The sequence below is a fragment of the Hyperolius riggenbachi genome, chromosome 4, assembly GCF_040937935.1.
Source record: "Hyperolius riggenbachi isolate aHypRig1 chromosome 4, aHypRig1.pri, whole genome shotgun sequence".
NCBI lineage: Eukaryota > Metazoa > Chordata > Amphibia > Anura > Hyperoliidae > Hyperolius > Hyperolius riggenbachi.
In genome coordinates, this window is record NC_090649.1 from 45,046,515 (window position 1) to 45,065,208 (window position 18,694).

Sequence of the window (18,694 nt, forward strand, 5' to 3'; positions counted from 1 at the left end):
ACAAGTACATTTCCAGGAAGCTCAATGTTTCTTGTGAACTGTTTCAAAAAGCTGAACGATCACACATTGATATTAGTTTGAAGATATGACTGATAAAAACACTCCTTGTAGGATTTCTTAGAGGCGTAAGATGCCAGAAGTATACCAAGAGTTTTGTGCAGGATAGCGCGCAGACCGCATTGTTTGACATTCAGTGACGTCAAGAAAGTTTACCAGGAGTGGGTTTCGAACCCACGCGGATATATATCCATTGGATCTTAAGTCCAACGCCTTAACCACTCGGCCATCCTGGTTGTTGATGTTAAAGTCTGCACTTGAATTTGGAGCTTAAGGGTATGATCGCTCTGCCTTTGGATGCTTGGACACTGGACAGTATGGACCTCCTGTATCCTTGATGAATCTTTCTGTGAAACTCTGGTTAACTGCTTGATATCATAAGACAGTCCTCCGGAAGAAACAACATCCCATGAAAATCTCTGGCTTGCTGAAAAGCCTTTTCATTGGGTGAAGAGGGCTTAGCATATGTTGGCCCATTGGGGCACACTAACTCCACCACCCATACAGAGCAAAGTAGCAGGTGACCCTCAAATTGTTCATCGTTTTTAAATATTTTTTTTTCTGTTGTTTGGGGCTCTGATTTGTCAAGTATGTGTTATGGGAAAACAAGTTTTTTCTCAATTTTCAAATTTCTAGCACACCGCACAAGAATTTCTTCTAGGACTTTACTGGAGCTTGCAGCATGCACTCCTTCCTCTAGTCTTATAAGTTCTCCAGAGCCTGTTGTGGGGACAAATTCTCACAGTCTGATGCTGCCACCAACATACGTCAAGGAGGAACTGTTCTTTAAGCAATGATGTGCAATATCGGGCTTAAGTTAAAGATAACATTTTGACTGGGGTTGAAAAAGCTCTGTTGTGGCTTTATTAAACTATTGAAACCTGATCAAGGTGACTTTGGATTCTGCCCTATGCCTTGTAACAAACTCTAGTCCATGTGTTAATCCAGTTTTACTTTCCAGTGGCTTTCTTCATAGTTCTCTCTTAGAAAACTGCAGCTGGTGGAAAACACTTCTTGCAGGTTTTGGCAACTTTTGCAGTTGGATTTGTGTATCTTCTTTGTTAGCGCTTTAACCTCACAATGCCATTCTTGGGTATAGCTGCAGACAAGAGTCCTCACAATGAGTCCCTCTACTGATGGCATGTGGTATTGAAGAAACAGATTGGCAGAAAATCAAAACTTGCAGCAGTGTTTGCAGTAATCTCAAAAGCATAATGAATGCCATACCGGTGATTGTAAGCATTCACATCTCCACAAGTACATTTCCAGGAAGCTCAATGTTTCTTGGGAACTGTTTCAAAAAGCTGAAAGATCACACATTGATATTAGTTTGGAGATATGACTGATAAAAACACTCCTTGTAGGATTTCTTAGAGGCGTAAGATGCCAGAAGTATACCAAGAGTTTTGTGCAGGATAGCGCGCAGAAGGCATTATTTTACATTCAGTGACGGCAAGAAAGGTTACCAGGAGTGGGGTTCAAACCCACGCAGATATATATCCATTGGATCTTAAGTCCAACGCCTTAAACACTCGGCCATCCTGGTTGCTGATGTGACAGTCTGCACTTGAATTGGGAGCTTAAGGGTATGATCGCTCTGCCTTTGGATGCTTGGACACTGGACAGTATGGACCTCCTGTATCCTTGATAAATCTTTCTGTGAAACTCTGGTTAACTGCTTGATATCATAAGACAGTCCTCCGGAAGAAACAACATCCCATGAAAATCTCTGGCTTGCTGAAAAGCCTCTTCATTGGGTGAAGAGGGCTTAACATATGTTGGCCCATTGGGGCACACTAACTCCACCACCCATACAGAGCAAAGTAGCAGGTGACCCTCAAATTGTTCATCGTTTTTAAATATTTTTTTTCTGTTGTTTGGGGCTCTGATTTGTCAAGTATGTTTTATGGGAAAACAAGTTTTTTCTCAATTTTCAAATTTCTAGCACACCGCACAAGAATTTCTTCTAGGACTTAACTGGAGCTTGCAGCATGCACTCCTTCCTCTAGTCTTATAAGTTCTCCAGAGCCTGTTGTGGGGACAAATTCTCACAGTCTGATGCTGCCACCAACATACGTCAAGGAGGAACTGTTCTTTAAGCAACGATGTGCAATATCGGGCTTAAGTTAAAGATAACATTTTGACTGGAGTTGAAAAAGCTCTGTTGTGGCTTTATTAAACTATTGAAACCTGATCAAGGTGACTTTGGATTCTGCCCTATGCCTTGTAACAAACTCTAGTCCATGTGTTAATCCAGTTTTACTTTCCAGTGGCTTTCTTCATAGTTCTCTCTTAGAAAACTGCAGCTGGTGGAAAACACTTCTTGCAGGTTTTGGCAACTTTTGCAGTTGGATTTGTGTATCTTCTTTGTTAGCGCTTTAACCTCACAATGCCATTCTTGGGTATAGCTGCAGACAAGAGTCCTCACAATGAGTCCCTCTACTGATGGCATGTGGTATTGAAGAAACAGATTGGCAGAAAATCAAAACTTGCAGCAGTGTTTGCAGTAATCTCAAAAGCATAATGAATGCCATACCAGTGATTGTAAGCATTCACATCTCCACAAGTACATTTCCAGGAAGCTCAATGTTTCTTGTGAACTGTTTCAAAAAGCTGAAAGATCACACATTGATATTAGTTTGAAGATATGACTGATAAAAACACTCCTTGTAGGATTTCTTAGAGGCGTAAGATGCCAGAAGTATACCAAGAGTTTTGTGCAGGATAGCGCACAGACGTCATTGTTTGACATTCAGTGACGTCAAGAAAGTTTACCAGGAGTGGGTTTCGAACCCACGCGGATATATATCCATTGGACCTTAAGTCCAACGCCTTAACCACTCGGCCATCCTGGTTGTTGATGTTACAGTCTGCACTTGAATTGGGAGCTTAAGGGTATGATCGCTCTGCCTTTGGATGCTTGGACACTGGACAGTATGGACCTCCTGTATCCTTGATGAATCTTTCTGTGAAACTCTGGTTAACTGCTTGATATCATAAGACAGTCCTCCGGAAGAAACAACATCCCATGAAAATCTCTGGCTTGCTGAAAAGCCTTTTCATTGGGTGAAGAGGGCTTAGCATATGTTGGCCCATTGGGGCACACTAACTCCACCACCCATACAGAGCAAAGTAGCAGGTGACCCTCAAATTGTTCATCGTTTTTAAATATTTTTTTTTCCTGTTGTTTGGGGCTCTGATTTGTCAAGTATGTTTTATGGGAAAACAAGTTTTTTCTCAATTTTCAAATTTCTAGCACACCGCACAAGAATTTCTTCTAGGACTTAACTGGAGCTTGCAGCATGCACTCCTTCCTCTAGTCTTATAAGTTCTCCAGAGCCTGTTGTGGGGACAAATTCTCACAGTCTGATGCTGCCACCAACATACGTCAAGGTGGAACTGTTCTTTAAGCAATGATGTGCAATATCGGGCTTAAGTTAAAGATAACATTTTGACTGGGGTTGAAAAAGCTCTGTTGTGGCTTTATTAAACTATTGAAACCTGATCAAGGTGACTTTGGATTCTGCCCTATGCCTTGTAACAAACTCTAATCCATGTGTTAATCCAGTTTTACTTTCCAGTGGCTTTCTTCATAGTTCTCTCTTAGAAAACTGCAGCTGGTGGAAAACACTTCTTGCAGGTTTTGGCAACTTTTGCAGTTGGATTTGTGTATCTTCTTTGTTAGCGCTTTAACCTCACAATGCCATTCTTGGGTATAGCTGCAGACAAGAGTCCTCACAATGAGTCCCTCTACTGATGGCATGTGGTATTGAAGAAACAGATTGGCAGAAAATCAAAACTTGCAGCAGTGTTTGCAGTAATCTCAAAAGCATAATGAATGCCATACCGGTGATTGTAAGCATTCACATCTCCACAAGTACATTTCCAGGAAGCTCAATGTTTCTTGTGAACTGTTTCAAAAAGCTGAAAGATCACACATTGATATTAGTTTGGAGATATGACTGATAAAAACACTCCTTGTAGGATTTCTTAGAGGCGTAAGATGCCAGAAGTATACCAAGAGTTTTGTGCAGGATAGCGCGCAGAAGGCATTGTTTGACATTCAGTGACATCAAGAAAGTTCACCAGGAGTGGGGTTCGAACCCACGAGGATATATATCCATTGGATCTTAAGTCCAACGCCTTAACCACTCGGCCATCCTGGTTGTTGATGGTACAGTCTGCACTTGAATTTGGAGCTTAAGGGTATGATCGCTCTGCCTTTGGATGCTTGGACACTGGACAGTATGGACCTCCTGTATCCTTGATGAATCTTTCTGTGAAACTCTGGTTAACTGCTTGATATCATAAGACAGTCCTCCGGAAGAAACAACATCCCATGAAAATCTCTGGCTTGCTGAAAAGCCTCTTCATTGGGTGAAGAGGGCTTAACATATGTTGGCCCATTGGGGCTCACTACCTCCACCACCCATACAGAGCAAAGTAGCAGGTGACCCTCAAATTGTTCATCATTTTTAAATATTTTTTTTTCTGTTGTTTGGGGCTCTGATTTGTCAAGTATGTTTTATGGGAAAACAAGTTTTTTCTCAATTTTCAAATTTCTAGCACACCGCACAAGAATTTCTTCTAGGACTTAACTGGAGCTTGCAGCATGCACTCCTTCCTCTAGTCTTATAAGTTCTCCAGAGCCTGTTGTGGGGACAAATTCTCACAGTCTGATGCTGCCACCAACATACGTCAAGGAGGAACTGTTCTTTAAGCAATGATGTGCAATATCGGGCTTAAGTTAAAGATAACATTTTGACTGGGGTTGAAAAAGCTCTGTTGTGGCTTTATTAAACTATTGAAACCTGATCAAGGTGACTTTGGATTCTGCCCTATGCCTTGTAACAAACTCTAGTCCATGTGTTAATCCAGTTTTACTTTCCAGTGGCTTTCTTCATAGATCTGTCTTAGAAAACTGCAGCTGGTGGAAAACACTTCTTGCAGGTTTTGGCAACTTTTGCAGTTGGATTTGTGTATCTTCTTTGTTAGCGCTTTAACCTCACAATGCCATTCTTGGGTATAGCTGCAGACAAGAGTCCTCACAATGAGTCCCTCTACTGATGGCATGTGGTATTGAAGAAACAGATTGGCAGAAAATCAAAACTTGCAGCAGTGTTTGCAGTAATCTCAAAAGCATAATGAATGCCATACCGGTGATTGTAAGCATTCACATCTCCACAAGTACATTTCCAGGAAGCTCAATGTTTCTTGTGAACTGTTTCAAAAAGCTGAAAGATCACACATTGATATTAGTTTGGAGATATGACTGATAAAAACACTCCTTGTAGGATTTCTTAGAGGCGTAAGATGCCAGAAGTATACCAAGAGTTTTGTGCAGGATAGCGCGCAGAAGGCATTGTTTGACATTCAGTGACGTCAAGAAAGTTTACCAGGAGTGGGGTTTGAACCCACGCGGATATATATCCATTGGATCTTAAGTCCATCGCCTTAACCACTCAGCCATCCTGGTTGTTGATGTTACTGTCTGCACTTGAATTTGGAGCTTAAGGGTATGATCGCTCTGCCTTTGGATGCTTGGACACTGGACAGTATGGACCTCCTGTATCCTTGATGAATCTTTCTGTGAAACTCTGGTTAACTGCTTGATATCATAAGACAGTCCTCCGGAAGAAACAACATCCCATGAAAATCTCTGGTTTGCTGAAAAGCCTCTTCATTGGGTGAAGAGGGCTTAACATATGTTGGCCCATTGGGGCACACTACCTCCACCACCCATACAGAGCAAAGTAGCAGGTGACCCTCAAATTGTTCATCATTTTTAAATATTTTTTTTTCCTGTTTTGGGGCTCTGATTTGTCAAGTATGTTTTATGGGAAAACAAGTTTTTTTCTCAATTTTCAAATTTCTAGCACACCGCACAAGAATTTCTTCTAGGACTTAACTGGAGCTTGCAGCATGCACTCCTTCCTCTAGTCTTATAAGTTCTCCAGAGCCTGTTGTGGGGACAAATTCTCACAGTCTGATGCTGCCACCAACATACGTCAAGGAGGAACTGTTCTTTAAGCAATGATGTGCAATATCGGGCTTAAGTTAAAGATAACATTTTGACTGGGGTTGAAAAAGCTCTGTTGTGGCTTTATTAAACTATTGAAACCTGATCAAGGTGACTTTGGATTCTGCCCTATGCCTTGTAACAAACTCTAATCCATGTGTTAATCCAGTTTTACTTTCCAGTGGCTTTCTTCATAGTTCTCTCTTAGAAAACTGCAGCTGGTGGAAAACACTTCTTGCAGGTTTCGCCAACTTTTGCAGTTGGATTTGTGTATCTTCTTTGTTAGCGCTTTAACCTCACAATGCCATTCTTGGGTATAGCTGCAGACAAGAGTCCTCACAATGAGTCCCTCTACTGATGGCATGTGGTATTGAAGAAACAGATTGGCAGAAAATCGAAACTTGCAGCAGTGTTTGCAGTAATCTCAAAAGCATAATGAATGCCATACCGGTGATTGTAAGCATTCACATCTCCACAAGTACATTTCCAGGAAGCTCAATGTTTCTTGTGAACTGTTTCAAAAAGCTGAAAGATCACACATTGATATTAGTTTGGAGATATGACTGATAAAAACACTCCTTGTAGGATTTCTTAGAGGCGTAAGATGCCAGAAGTATACCAAGAGTTTTGTGCAGGATAGCGCGCAGAAGGCATTGTTTGACATTCAGTGACGTCAAGAAAGTTTACCAGGAGTGGGGTTCGAACCCACGCAGATATATATCTATTGGATCTGAAGTCCAACGCCTCAACCACTTGGCCATCCTGGTTGCTGATGTAACAGTCTGCACTTGAATTGGGAGCTTAAGGGTATGATCGCTCTGCCTTTGGATGCTTGGACACTGGACAGTATGGACCTCCTGTATCCTTGATGAATCTTTCTGTGAAACTCTGGTTAACTGCTTGATATCATAAGACAGTCCTCCGGAAGAAACAACATCCCATGAAAATCTCTGGCTTGCTGAAAAGCCTCTTCATTGGGTGAAGAGGGCTTAACATATGTTGGCCCATTGGGGCTCACTACCTCCACCACCCATACAGAGCAAAGTAGCAGGTGACCCTCAAATTGTTCATCATTTTTAAATATTTTTTTTTCTGTTGTTTGGGGCTCTGATTTGTCAAGTATGTTTTATGGGAAAACAAGTTTTTTCTCAATTTTCAAATTTCTAGCACACCGCACAAGAATTTCTTCTAGGACTTAACTGGAGCTTGCAGCATGCACTCCTTCCTCTAGTCTTATAAGTTCTCCAGAGCCTGTTGTGGGGACAAATTCTCACAGTCTGATGCTGCCACCAACATACGTCAAGGAGGAACTGTTCTTTAAGCAATGATGTGCAATATCGGGCTTAAGTTAAAGATAACATTTTAACTGGGGTTGAAAAAGCTCTGTTGTGGCTTTATTAAACTATTGAAACCTGATCAAGGTGACTTTGGATTCTGCCCTATGCCTTGTAACAAACTCTAGTCCATGTGTTAATCCAGTTTTACTTTCCAGTGGCTTTCTTCATAGTTCTCTCTTAGAAAACTGCAGCTGGTGGAAAACACTTCTTGCAGGTTTTGGCAACTTTTGCAGTTGGATTTGTGTATCTTCTTTGTTAGCGCTTTAACCTCACAATGCCATTCTTGGGTATAGCTGCAGACAAGAGTCCTCACAATGAGTCCCTCTACTGATGGCATGTGGTATTGAAGAAACAGATTGGCAGAAAATCAAAACTTGCAGCAGTGTTTGCAGTAATCTCAAAAGCATAATGAATGCCATACCGGTGATTGTAAGCATTCACATCTCCACAAGTACATTTCCAGGAAGCTCAATGTTTCTTGTGAACTGTTTCAAAAAGCTGAAAGATCACACATTGATATTAGTTTGGAGATATGACTGATAAAAACACTCCTTGTAGGATTTCTTAGAGGCGTAAGATGCCAGAAGTATACCAAGAGTTTTGTGCAGGATAGCGCGCAGAAGGCATTGTTTGATGTCAAGTCAGTGATGTCAAGAAAGTTTACCAGGAGTGGGGTTCGAACCCACGCGGATATATATCCATTGGATCTTAAGTCCAACGCCTTAACCACTCGGCCAACCTGGTTGTTGATGTTACAGTCTGCACTTGAATTTGGAGCTTAAGGGTATGATCGCTCTGCCTTTGGATGCTTGGACACTGGACAGTATGGACCTCCTGTATCCTTGATGAATCTTTCTGTGAAACTCTGGTTAACTGCTTGATATCATAAGACAGTCCTCCAGAAGAAACAACATCCCATGAAAATCTCTGGCTTGCTGAAAAGCCTCTTCATTGGGTGAAGAGGGCTTAACATATGTTGGCCCATTGGGGCACACTACCTCCACCACCCATACAGAGCAAAGTAGCAGGTGACCCTCAAATTGTTCATCATTTTTAAATATTTTTTTTTCTGTTGTTTGGGGCTCTGATTTGTCAAGTATGTTTTATGGGAAAACAAGTTTTTTCTCAATTTTCAAATTTCTAGCACACCGCACAAGAATTTCTTCTAGGACTTAACTGGAGCTTGCAGCATGCACTCCTTCCTCTAGTCTTATAAGTTCTCCAGAGCCTGTTGTGGGGACAAATTCTCACAGTCTGATGCTGCCACCAACATACGTCAAGGAGGAACTGTTCTTTAAGCAATGATGTGCAATATCGGGCTTAAGTTAAAGATAACATTTTGACTGGGGTTGAAAAAGCTCTGTTGTGGCTTTATTAAACTATTGAAACCTGATCAAAGTGACTTTGGATTCTGCCCTATGCCTTGTAACAAACTCTAATCCATGTGTTAATCCAGTTTTACTTTCCAGTGGCTTTCTTCATAGTTCTCTCTTAGAAAACTGCAGCTGGTGGAAAACACTTCTTGCAGGTTTTGGCAACTTTTGCAGTTGGATTTGTGTATCTTCTTTGTTAGCGCTTTAACCTCACAATGCCATTCTTGGGTATAGCTGCAGACAAGAGTCCTCACAATGAGTCCCTCTACTGATGGCATGTGGTATTGAAGAAACAGATTGGCAGAAAATCAAAACTTGCAGCAGTGTTTGCAGTAATCTCAAAAGCATAATGAATGCCATACCGGTGATTGTAAGCATTCACATCTCCACAAGTACATTTCCAGGAAGCTCAATGTTTCTTGTGAACTGTTTCAAAAAGCTGAAAGATCACACATTGATATTAGTTTGGAGATATGACTGATAAAAACACTCCTTGTAGGATTTCTTAGAGGCGTAAGATGCCAGAAGTATACCAAGAGTTTTGTGCAGGATAACGCGCAGAAGGCATTGTTTGACATTCAGTGACGTCAAGAAAGTTTACCAGGAGTGGGGTTCGAACCCACGCGGATATATATCCATTGGATCTTAAGTCCAACGCCTTAACCACTCGGCCATCCTGGTTGTTGATGTTACAGTCTGCACTTGAATTTGGAGCTTAAGGGTATGATCGCTCTGCCTTTGGATGCTTGGACACTGGACAGTATGGACCTCCTGTATCCTTGATGAATCTTTCTGTGAAACTCTGGTTAACTGCTCGATATCATAAGACAGTCCTCCGGAAGAAACAACATCCCATGAAAATCTCTGGCTTGCTGAAAAGCCTCTTCATTGGGTGAAGAGGGCTTAACATATGTTGGCCCATTGGGGCACACTACCTCCACCACCCATACAGAGCAAAGTAGCAGGTGACCCTCAAATTGTTCATCGTTTTTAAATATTTTTTTTTCTGTTGTTTGGGGCTCTGATTTGTCAAGTATGTTTTATGGGAAAACAAGTTTTTTCTCAATTTTCAAATTTCTAGCACACCGCACAAGAATTTCTTCTAGCACTTAACTGGAGCTTGCAGCATGCACTCCTTCCTCTAGTCTTATAAGTTCTCCAGAGCCTGTTGTGGGGACAAATTCTCACAGTCTGATGCTGCCACCAACATACGTCAAGGAGGAACTGTTCTTTAAGCAATGATGTGCAATATTGGGCTTAAGTTAAAGATAACATTTTGACTGGGGTTGAAAAAGCTCTGTTGTGGCTTTATTAAACTATTGAAACCTGATCAAGGTGACTTTGGATTCTGCCCTATGCCTTGTAACAAACTCTAGTCCATGTGTTAATCCAGTTTTACTTTCCAGTGGCTTTCTTCGTAGTTCTCTCTTAGAAAACTGCAGCTGGTGGAAAACACTTCTTGCAGGTTTTGGCAACTTTTGCAGTTGGATTTGTGTATCTTCTTTGTTAGCGCTTTAACCTCACAATGCCATTCTTGGGTATAGCTGCAGACAAGAGTCCTCACAATGAGTCCCTCTACTGATGGCATGTGGTATTGAAGAAACAGATTGGCAGAAAATCAAAACTTGCAGCAGTGTTTGCAGTAATCTCAAAAGCATAATGAATGCCATACCGGTGATTGTAAGCATTCACATCTCCACAAGTACATTTCCAGGAAGCTCAATGTTTCTTGTGAACTGTTTCAAAAAGCTGAAAGATCACACATTGATATTAGTTTGAAGATATGACTGATAAAAACACTCCTTGTAGGATTTCTTAGAGGCGTAAGATGCCAGAAGTATACCAAGAGTTTTGTGCAGGATAGCGCGCAGACGTCATTGTTTGACATTCAGTGACGTCAAGAAAGTTTACCAGGAGTGGGTTTCGAACCCACGCGGATATATATCCATTGGATCTTAAGTCCAATGCCTTAACCACTCGGCCATACTGGTTGTTGATGTTACAGTCTGCACTTGAATTGGGAGCTTAAGGGTATGATCGCTCTGCCTTTGGATGCTTGGACACTGGACAGTATGGACCTCCTGTATCCTTGATGAATCTTTCTGTGAAACTCTGGTTAACTGCTTGATATCATAAGACAGTCCTCCGGAAGAAACAACATCCCATGAAAATCTCTGGCTTGCTGAAAAGCCTTTTCATTGGGTGAAGAGGGCTTAGCATATGTTGGCCCATTGGGGCACACTACCTCCACCACCCATACAGAGCAAAGTAGCAGGTGACCCTCAAATTGTTCATCATTTTTAAATATTTTTTTTTCTGTTGTTTGGGGCTCTGATTTGTCAAGTATGTTTTATGGGAAAACAAGTTTTTTCTCAATTTTCAAATTTCTAGCACACCGCACAAGAATTTCTTCTAGGACTTAACTGGAGCTTGCAGCATGCACTCCTTCCTCTAGTCTTATAAGTTCTCCAGAGCCTGTTGTGGGGACAAATTCTCACAGTCTGATGCTGCCACCAACATACGTCAAGGAGGAACTGTTCTTTAAGCAATGATGTGCAATATCGGGCTTAAGTTAAAGATAACATTTTGACTGGGGTTGAAAAAGCTCTGTTGTGGCTTTATTAAACTATTGAAACCTGATCAAGGTGACTTTGGATTCTGCCCTATGCCTTGTAACAAACTCTAATCCATGTGTTAATCCAGTTTTACTTTGCAGTGGCTTTCTTCATAGTTCTCTCTTAGAAAACTGCAGCTGGTGGAAAACACTTCTTGCAGGTTTTGGCAACTTTTGCAGTTGGATTTGTGTATCTTCTTTGTTAGCGCTTTAACCTCACAATGCCATTCTTGGGTATAGCTGCAGACAAGAGTCCTCACAATGAGTCCCTCTACTGATGGCATGTGGTATTGAAGAAACAGATTGGCAGAAAATCAAAACTTGCAGCAGTGTTTGCAGTAATCTCAAAAGCATAATGAATGCCATACCGGTGATTGTAAGCATTCACATCTCCACAAGTACATTTCCAGGAAGCTCAATGTTTCTTGTGAACTGTTTCAAAAAGCTGAAAGATCACACATTGATATTAGTTTGGAGATATGACTGATAAAAACACTCCTTGTAGGATTTCTTAGAGGCGTAAGATGCCAGAAGTATACCAAGAGTTTTGTGCAGGATAGCGCGCAGAAGGCATTGTTTTACATTCAGTGACAGCAAGAAAGGTTTCCAGGAGTGGGGTTCAAACCCACGCGGATATATATCCATTGGATCTTAAGTCCAACGCCTTAAACACTCGGCCATCCTGGTTGCTGATGTGACAGTCTGCACTTGAATTGGGAGCTTAAGGGTATGATCGCTCTGCCTTTGGATGCTTGGACACTGGACAGTATGGACCTCCTGTATCCTTGATGAATCTTTCTGTGAAACTCTGGTTAACTGCTTGATATCATAAGACAGTCCTCCGGAAGAAACAACATCCCATGAAAATCTCTGGCTTGCTGAAAAGCCTTTTCATTGGGTGAAGAGGGCTTAGCATATGTTGGCCCATTGGGGCACACTAACTCCACCACCCATACAGAGCAAAGTAGCAGGTGACCCTCAAATTGTTCATCGTTTTTAAATATTTTTTTTTTCTGTTGTTTGGGGATCTGATTTGTCAAGTATGTTTTATGGGAAAACAAGTTTTTTCTCAATTTTCAAATTTCTAGCACACCGCACAAGAATTTCTTCTAGGACTTAACTGGAGCTTGCAGCATGCACTCCTTCCTCTAGTCTTATAAGTTCTCCAGAGCCTGTTGTGGGGACAAATTCTCACAGTCTGATGCTGCCACCAACATACGTCAAGGAGGAACTGTTCTTTAAGCAATGATGTGCAATATCGGGCTTAAGTTAAAGATAACATTTTGACTGGGGTTGAAAAAGCTCTGTTGTGGCTTTATTAAACTATTGAAACCTGATCAAGGTGACTTTGGATTCTGCCCTATGCCTTGTAACAAACTCTAGTCCATGTGTTAATCCAGTTTTACTTTCCAGTGGCTTTCTTCATAGTTCTCTCTTAGAAAACTGCAGCTGGTGGAAAACACTTCTTGCAGGTTTTGGCAACTTTTGCAGTTGGATTTGTGTATCTTCTTTGTTAGCGCTTTAACCTCACAATGCCATTCTTGGGTATAGCTGCAGACAAGAGTCCTCACAATGAGTCCCTCTACTGATGGCATGTGGTATTGAAGAAACAGATTGGCAGAAAATCAAAACTTGCAGCAGTGTTTGCAGTAATCTCAAAAGCATAATGAATGCCATACCGGTGATTGTAAGCATTCACATCTCCACAAGTACATTTCCAGGAAGCTCAATGTTTCTTGTGAACTGTTTCAAAAAGCTGAAAGATCACACATTGATATTAGTTTGGAGATATGACTGATAAAAACACTCCTTGTAGGATTTCTTAGAGGCGTAAGATGCCAGAAGTATACCAAGAGTTTTGTGCAGGATAGCGCGCAGAAGGCATTGTTTGACATTCAGTGACATCAAGAACGTTTACCAGGAGTGGGGTTCGAACCCAGGCGGATATATATCCATTGGATCTTAAGTCCAACGCCTTAACCACTCAGCCATCCTGGTTGTTGATGTTACTGTCTGCACTTGAATTTGGAGCTTAAGGGTATGATCGCTCTGCCTTTGGATGCTTGGACACTGGACAGTATGGACCTCCTGTATCCTTGATGAATCTTTCTGTGAAACTCTGGTTAACTGCTTGATATCATAAGACAGTCCTCCGGAAGAAACAACATCCCATGAAAATCTCTGGCTTGCTGAAAAGCCTCTTCATTGGGTGAAGAGGGCTTAACATATGTTGGCCCATTGGGGCACACTACCTCCACCACCCATACAGAGCAAAGTAGCAGGTGACCCTCAAATTGTTCATCATTTTTAAATATATTTTTTTCTGTTGTTTGGGGCTCTGATTTGTCAAGTATGTTTTATGGGAAAACAAGTTTTTTTCTCAATTTTCAAATTTCTAGCACACCGCACAAGAATTTCTTCTAGGACTTAACTGGAGCTTGCAGCATGCACTCCTTCCTCTAGTCTTATAAGTTCTCCAGAGCCTGTTGTGGGGACAAATTCTCACAGTCTGATGCTGCCACCAACATACGTCAAGGAGGAACTGTTCTTTAAGCAATGATGTGCAATATCGGGCTTAAGTTAAAGATAACATTTTGACTGGGGTTGAAAAAGCTCTGTTGTGGCTTTATTAAACTATTGAAACCTGATCAAGGTGACTTTGGATTCTGCCCTATGCCTTGTAACAAACTCTAATCCATGTGTTAATCCAGTTTTACTTTCCAGTGGCTTTCTTCATAGTTCTCTCTTAGAAAACTGCAGCTGGTGGAAAACACTTCTTGCAGGTTTTGGCAACTTTTGCAGTTGGATTTGTGTATCTTCTTTGTTAGCGCTTTAACCTCACAATGCCATTCTTGGGTATAGCTGCAGACAAGAGTCCTCACAATGAGTCCCTCTACTGATGGCATGTGGTATTGAAGAAACAGATTGGCAGAAAATCAAAACTTGCAGCAGTGTTTGCAGTAATCTCAAAAGCATAATGAATGCCATACCGGTGATTGTAAGCATTCACATCTCCACAAGTACATTTCCAGGAAGCTCAATGTTTCTTGTGAACTGTTTCAAAAAGCTGAAAGATCACACATTGATATTAGTTTGGAGATATGACTGATAAAAACACTCCTTGTAGGATTTCTTAGAGGCGTAAGATGCCAGAAGTATACCAAGAGTTTTGTGCAGGATAGCGCGCAGAAGGCATTGTTTGACATTCAGTGACGTCAAGAAAGTTTACCAGGAGTGGCGTTCGAACCCACGCGGATATATATCCATTGGATCTTAAGTCCAACGCCTTAACCACTCGGCCATCCTGGTTGTTGATGTTACAGTCTGCACTTGAATTTGGAGCTTAAGGGTATGATCGCTCTGCCTTTGGATGCTTGGACACTGGACAGTATGGACCTCCTGTATCCTTGATGAATCTTTCTGTGAAACTCTGGTTAACTGCTTGATATCATAAGACAGTCCTCCGGAAGAAACAACATCCCATGAAAATCTCTGGCTTGCTGAAAAGCCTCTTCCTTGGGTGAAGAGGGCTTAACATATGTTGGCCCATTGGGGCACACTACCTCCACCACCCATACAGAGCAAAGTAGCAGGTGACCCTCAAATTGTTCATCGTTTTTAAATATTTTTTTTTTCTGTTGTTTGGGGCTCTGATTTGTCAAGTATGTTTTATGGGAAAACAAGTTTTTTCTCAATTTTCAAATTTCTAGCACACCGCACAAGAATTTCTTCTAGGACTTAACTGGAGCTTGCAGCATGCACTCCTTCCTCTAGTCTTATAAGTTCTCCAGAGCCTGTTGTGGGGACAAATTCTCACAGTCTGATGCTGCCACCAACATACGTCAAGGAGGAACTGTTCTTTAAGCAATGATGTGCAATATCGGGCTTAAGTTAAAGATAACAGTTTGACTGGGGTTGAAAAAGCTCTGTTGTGGCTTTATTAAACTATTGAAACCTGATCAAGGTGACTTTGGATTCTGCCCTATGCCTTGTAACAAACTCTAATCCATGTGTTAATCCAGTTTTACTTTCCAGTGGCTTTCTTCATAGTTCTCTCTTAGAAAACTGCAGCTGGTGGAAAACACTTCTTGCAGGTTTTGGCAACTTTTGCAGTTGGATTTGTGTATCTTCTTTGTTAGCGCTTTAACCTCACAATGCCATTCTTGGGTATAGCTGCAGACAAGAGTCCTCACAATGAGTCCCTCTACTGATGGCATGTGGTATTGAAGAAACAGATTGGCAGAAAATCAAAACTTGCAGCAGTGTTTGCAGTAATCTCAAAAGCATAATGAATGCCATACCGGTGATTGTAAGCATTCACATCTCCACAAGTACATTTCCAGGAAGCTCAATGTTTCTTGTGAACTGTTTCAAAAAGCTGAAAGATCACACATTGATATTAGTTTGGAGATATGACTGATAAAAACACTCCTTGTAGGATTTCTTAGAGGCGTAAGATGCCAGAAGTATACCAAGAGTTTTGTGCAGGATAGCGCGCAGAAGGCATTGTTTGACGTTCAGTGACATCAAGAACATTTACCAGGAGTGGGGTTTGAACCCACGCGGATATATATCCATTGGATCTTAAGTCCAACACCTTATCCACTCGGCCAACCTGGTTGTTGATGTTACAGTCTGCACTTGAATTTGGAGCTTAAGGGTATGATCGCTCTGCCTTTGGATGCTTGGACACTGGACAGTATGGACCTCCTGTATCCTTGATGAATCTTTCTGTGAAACTCTGGTTAACTGCTTGATATCATAAGACAGTCCTCCGGAAGAAACAACATCCCATGAAAATCTCTGGCTTGCTGAAAAGCCTTTTCATTGGGTGAAGAGGGCTTAGCATATGTTGGCCCATTGGGGCACACTAACTCCACCACCCATACAGAGCAAAGTAGCAGGTGACCCTCAAATTGTTCATTGTTTTTAAATATTTTTTTTCTGTTGTTTGGGGATCTGATTTGTCAAGTATGTTTTATGGGAAAACAAGTTTTTTCTCAATTTTCAAATTTATAGCACACCGCACAAGAATTTCTTCTAGGACTTAACTGGAGCTTGCAGCATGCACTCCTTCCTCTAGTCTTATAAGTTCTCCAGAGCCTGTTGTGGGGACAAATTCTCACAGTCTGATGCTGCCACCAACATACGTCAAGGAGGAACTGTTCTTTAAGCAATGATGTGCAATATCGGGCTTAAGTTAAAGATAACATTTTGACTGGGGTTGAAAAAGCTCTGTTGTGGCTTTATTAAACTATTGAAACCTGATCAAGGTGACTTTGGATTCTGCCCTATGCCTTGTAACAAACTCTAGTCCATGTGTTAATCCAGTTTTACTTTCCAGTGGCTTCCTTCATAGTTCTCTCTTAGAAAACTGCAGCTGGTGGAAAACACTTCTTGCAGGTTTTGGCAACTTTTGCAGTTGGATTTGTGTATCTTCTTTGTTAGCGCTTTAACCTCACAATGCCATTCTTGGGTATAGCTGCAGACAAGAGTCCTCACAATGAGTCCCTCTACTGATGGCATGTGGTATTGAAGAAACAGATTGGCAGAAAATCAAAACTTGCAGCAGTGTTTGCAGTAATCTCAAAAGCATAATGAATGCCATACCGGTGATTGTAAGCATTCACATCTCCACAAGTACATTTCCAGGAAGCTCAATGTTTCTTGTGAACTGTTTCAAAAAGCTGAAAGATCACACATTGATATTAGTTTGAAGATATGACTGATAAAAACACTCCTTGTAGGATTTCTTAGAGGCGTAAGATGCCAGAAGTATACCAAGAGTTTTGTGCAGGATAGCGCGCAGACGTCATTGTTTGACATTCAGTGACGTCAAGAAAGTTTACCAGGAGCGGGTTTCGAACCCACGCGGATATATATCCATTGGATCTTAAGTCCAACGCCTTAACCACTCGGCCATCCTGGTTGTTGATGTTACAGTCTGCACTTGAATTTGGAGCTTAAGGGTATGATCGCTCTGCCTTTGGATGCTTGGACACTGGACAGTATGGACCTCCTGTATCCTTGATGAATCTTTCTGTGAAACTCTGGTTAACTGCTTGATATCATAAGACAGTCCTCCGGAAGAAACAACATCCCATGAAAATCTCTGGCTTGCTGAAAAGCCTTTTCATTGGGTGAAGAGGGCTTAGCATATGTTGGCCCATTGGGGCACACTAACTCCACCACCCATACAGAGCAAAGTAGCAGGTGACCCTCAAATTGTTCATCGTTTTTAAATATTTTTTTTTTCTGTTGTTTGGGGCTCTGATTTGTCAAGTATGTTTTATGGGAAAACAAGTTTTTTCTCAATTTTCAAATTTCTAGCACACCGCACAAGAATTTCTTCTAGGACTTAACTGGAGCTTGCAGCATGCACTCCTTCCTCTAGTCTTATAAGTTCTCCAGAGCCTGTTGTGGGGACAAATTCTCACAGTCTGATGCTGCCACCAACATACGTCAAGGAGGAACTGTTCTTTAAGCAATGATGTGCAATATCGGGCTTAAGTTAAAGATAACATTTTGACTGGGGTTGAAAAAGCTCTGTTGTGGCTTTATTAACCACCCTGGCGTTCTGATTAAATCGCCAGGGTGGCTGCGGGAGGGTTTTTTTTAAATAAAAAAAAAACTATTTCATGCAGCCAACTGAAAGTTGGCTGCATGAAAGCCCACTAGAGGGCGCTCCGGAGGCGATCTTCCGATCGCCTCCGGCGCCCAGAATAAACAAGGAAGGCCGCAATGAGCGGCCTTCCTTGTTTTGCTTATATCGTCGCCATAGCGACGAGCGGAGGGACGTCATCGACGTCAGCCGACGTCCTGACGTCAGCCGCCTCCGATCCAGCCCTTAGCGCTGGCCGGAACTTTTTGTTCCGGCTACGCTGGGCTCAGGCGGCTGGGGGGACCCTCTTTCGCCGCTACTCGCGGCGAATCGCCGCAGAGCGGCGGCGATCAGGCAGCACACGCGGCTGGCAAAGTGCCGGCTGCGTGTGCTGCTTTTTATTTCATTAAAATCAGCCCAGCAGGGCCTGAGCGGCAGCCGCTGGCGGTGTTGGACGAGCTGAGCTCGTCCAGACCGCTCAGCTGGTTAAACTATTGAAACCTGATCAAGGTGACTTTGGATTCTGCCCTATGCCTTGTAACAAACTCTAGTCCATGTGTTAATCTAGTTTTACTTTCCAGTGGCTTTCTTCATAGTTCTCTCTTAGAAAACTGCAGCTGGTGGAAAACACTTCTTGCAGGTTTTGGCAACTTTTGCAGTTGGATTTGTGTATCTTCTTTGTTAGCGCTTTAA

General features: G+C 41.9%; 13 non-coding genes across 13 annotated transcripts; all 13 read right to left on the reverse strand.

The window, feature by feature from the left end:
* Window positions 1-210: 210 nt before the first annotated feature.
* TRNAL-UAA (transfer RNA leucine (anticodon UAA)) lies at window positions 211-293 on the reverse strand. Its single transcript has one exon. It is a non-coding gene; the product is annotated as a tRNA-Leu (tRNA).
* A 1,227-nt stretch (window positions 294-1,520) lies between these two features.
* TRNAL-UAA (transfer RNA leucine (anticodon UAA)) lies at window positions 1,521-1,603 on the reverse strand. The gene has a single exon. It is a non-coding gene; the product is annotated as a tRNA-Leu (tRNA).
* A 1,226-nt stretch (window positions 1,604-2,829) lies between these two features.
* TRNAL-UAA (transfer RNA leucine (anticodon UAA)) lies at window positions 2,830-2,912 on the reverse strand. Its single transcript has one exon. It is a non-coding gene; the product is annotated as a tRNA-Leu (tRNA).
* Window positions 2,913-4,140: 1,228 nt separating this feature from the next.
* Window positions 4,141-4,223, reverse strand: TRNAL-UAA (transfer RNA leucine (anticodon UAA)). The gene has a single exon. It is a non-coding gene; the product is annotated as a tRNA-Leu (tRNA).
* A 1,227-nt stretch (window positions 4,224-5,450) lies between these two features.
* TRNAL-UAA (transfer RNA leucine (anticodon UAA)) lies at window positions 5,451-5,533 on the reverse strand. The gene has a single exon. It is a non-coding gene; the product is annotated as a tRNA-Leu (tRNA).
* Window positions 5,534-8,074: 2,541 nt separating this feature from the next.
* Window positions 8,075-8,157, reverse strand: TRNAL-UAA (transfer RNA leucine (anticodon UAA)). The gene has a single exon. It is a non-coding gene; the product is annotated as a tRNA-Leu (tRNA).
* Window positions 8,158-9,384: 1,227 nt separating this feature from the next.
* On the reverse strand, window positions 9,385-9,467 carry TRNAL-UAA (transfer RNA leucine (anticodon UAA)). The gene has a single exon. It is a non-coding gene; the product is annotated as a tRNA-Leu (tRNA).
* A 1,227-nt stretch (window positions 9,468-10,694) lies between these two features.
* Window positions 10,695-10,777, reverse strand: TRNAL-UAA (transfer RNA leucine (anticodon UAA)). Its single transcript has one exon. It is a non-coding gene; the product is annotated as a tRNA-Leu (tRNA).
* Window positions 10,778-12,004: 1,227 nt separating this feature from the next.
* On the reverse strand, window positions 12,005-12,087 carry TRNAL-UAA (transfer RNA leucine (anticodon UAA)). The gene has a single exon. It is a non-coding gene; the product is annotated as a tRNA-Leu (tRNA).
* Window positions 12,088-13,315: 1,228 nt separating this feature from the next.
* TRNAL-UAA (transfer RNA leucine (anticodon UAA)) lies at window positions 13,316-13,398 on the reverse strand. Its single transcript has one exon. It is a non-coding gene; the product is annotated as a tRNA-Leu (tRNA).
* Window positions 13,399-14,626: 1,228 nt separating this feature from the next.
* TRNAL-UAA (transfer RNA leucine (anticodon UAA)) lies at window positions 14,627-14,709 on the reverse strand. The gene has a single exon. It is a non-coding gene; the product is annotated as a tRNA-Leu (tRNA).
* Window positions 14,710-15,937: 1,228 nt separating this feature from the next.
* Window positions 15,938-16,020, reverse strand: TRNAL-UAA (transfer RNA leucine (anticodon UAA)). The gene has a single exon. It is a non-coding gene; the product is annotated as a tRNA-Leu (tRNA).
* Window positions 16,021-17,246: 1,226 nt separating this feature from the next.
* TRNAL-UAA (transfer RNA leucine (anticodon UAA)) lies at window positions 17,247-17,329 on the reverse strand. The gene has a single exon. It is a non-coding gene; the product is annotated as a tRNA-Leu (tRNA).
* Between the last annotated feature and the right edge of the window lie 1,365 nt (window positions 17,330-18,694).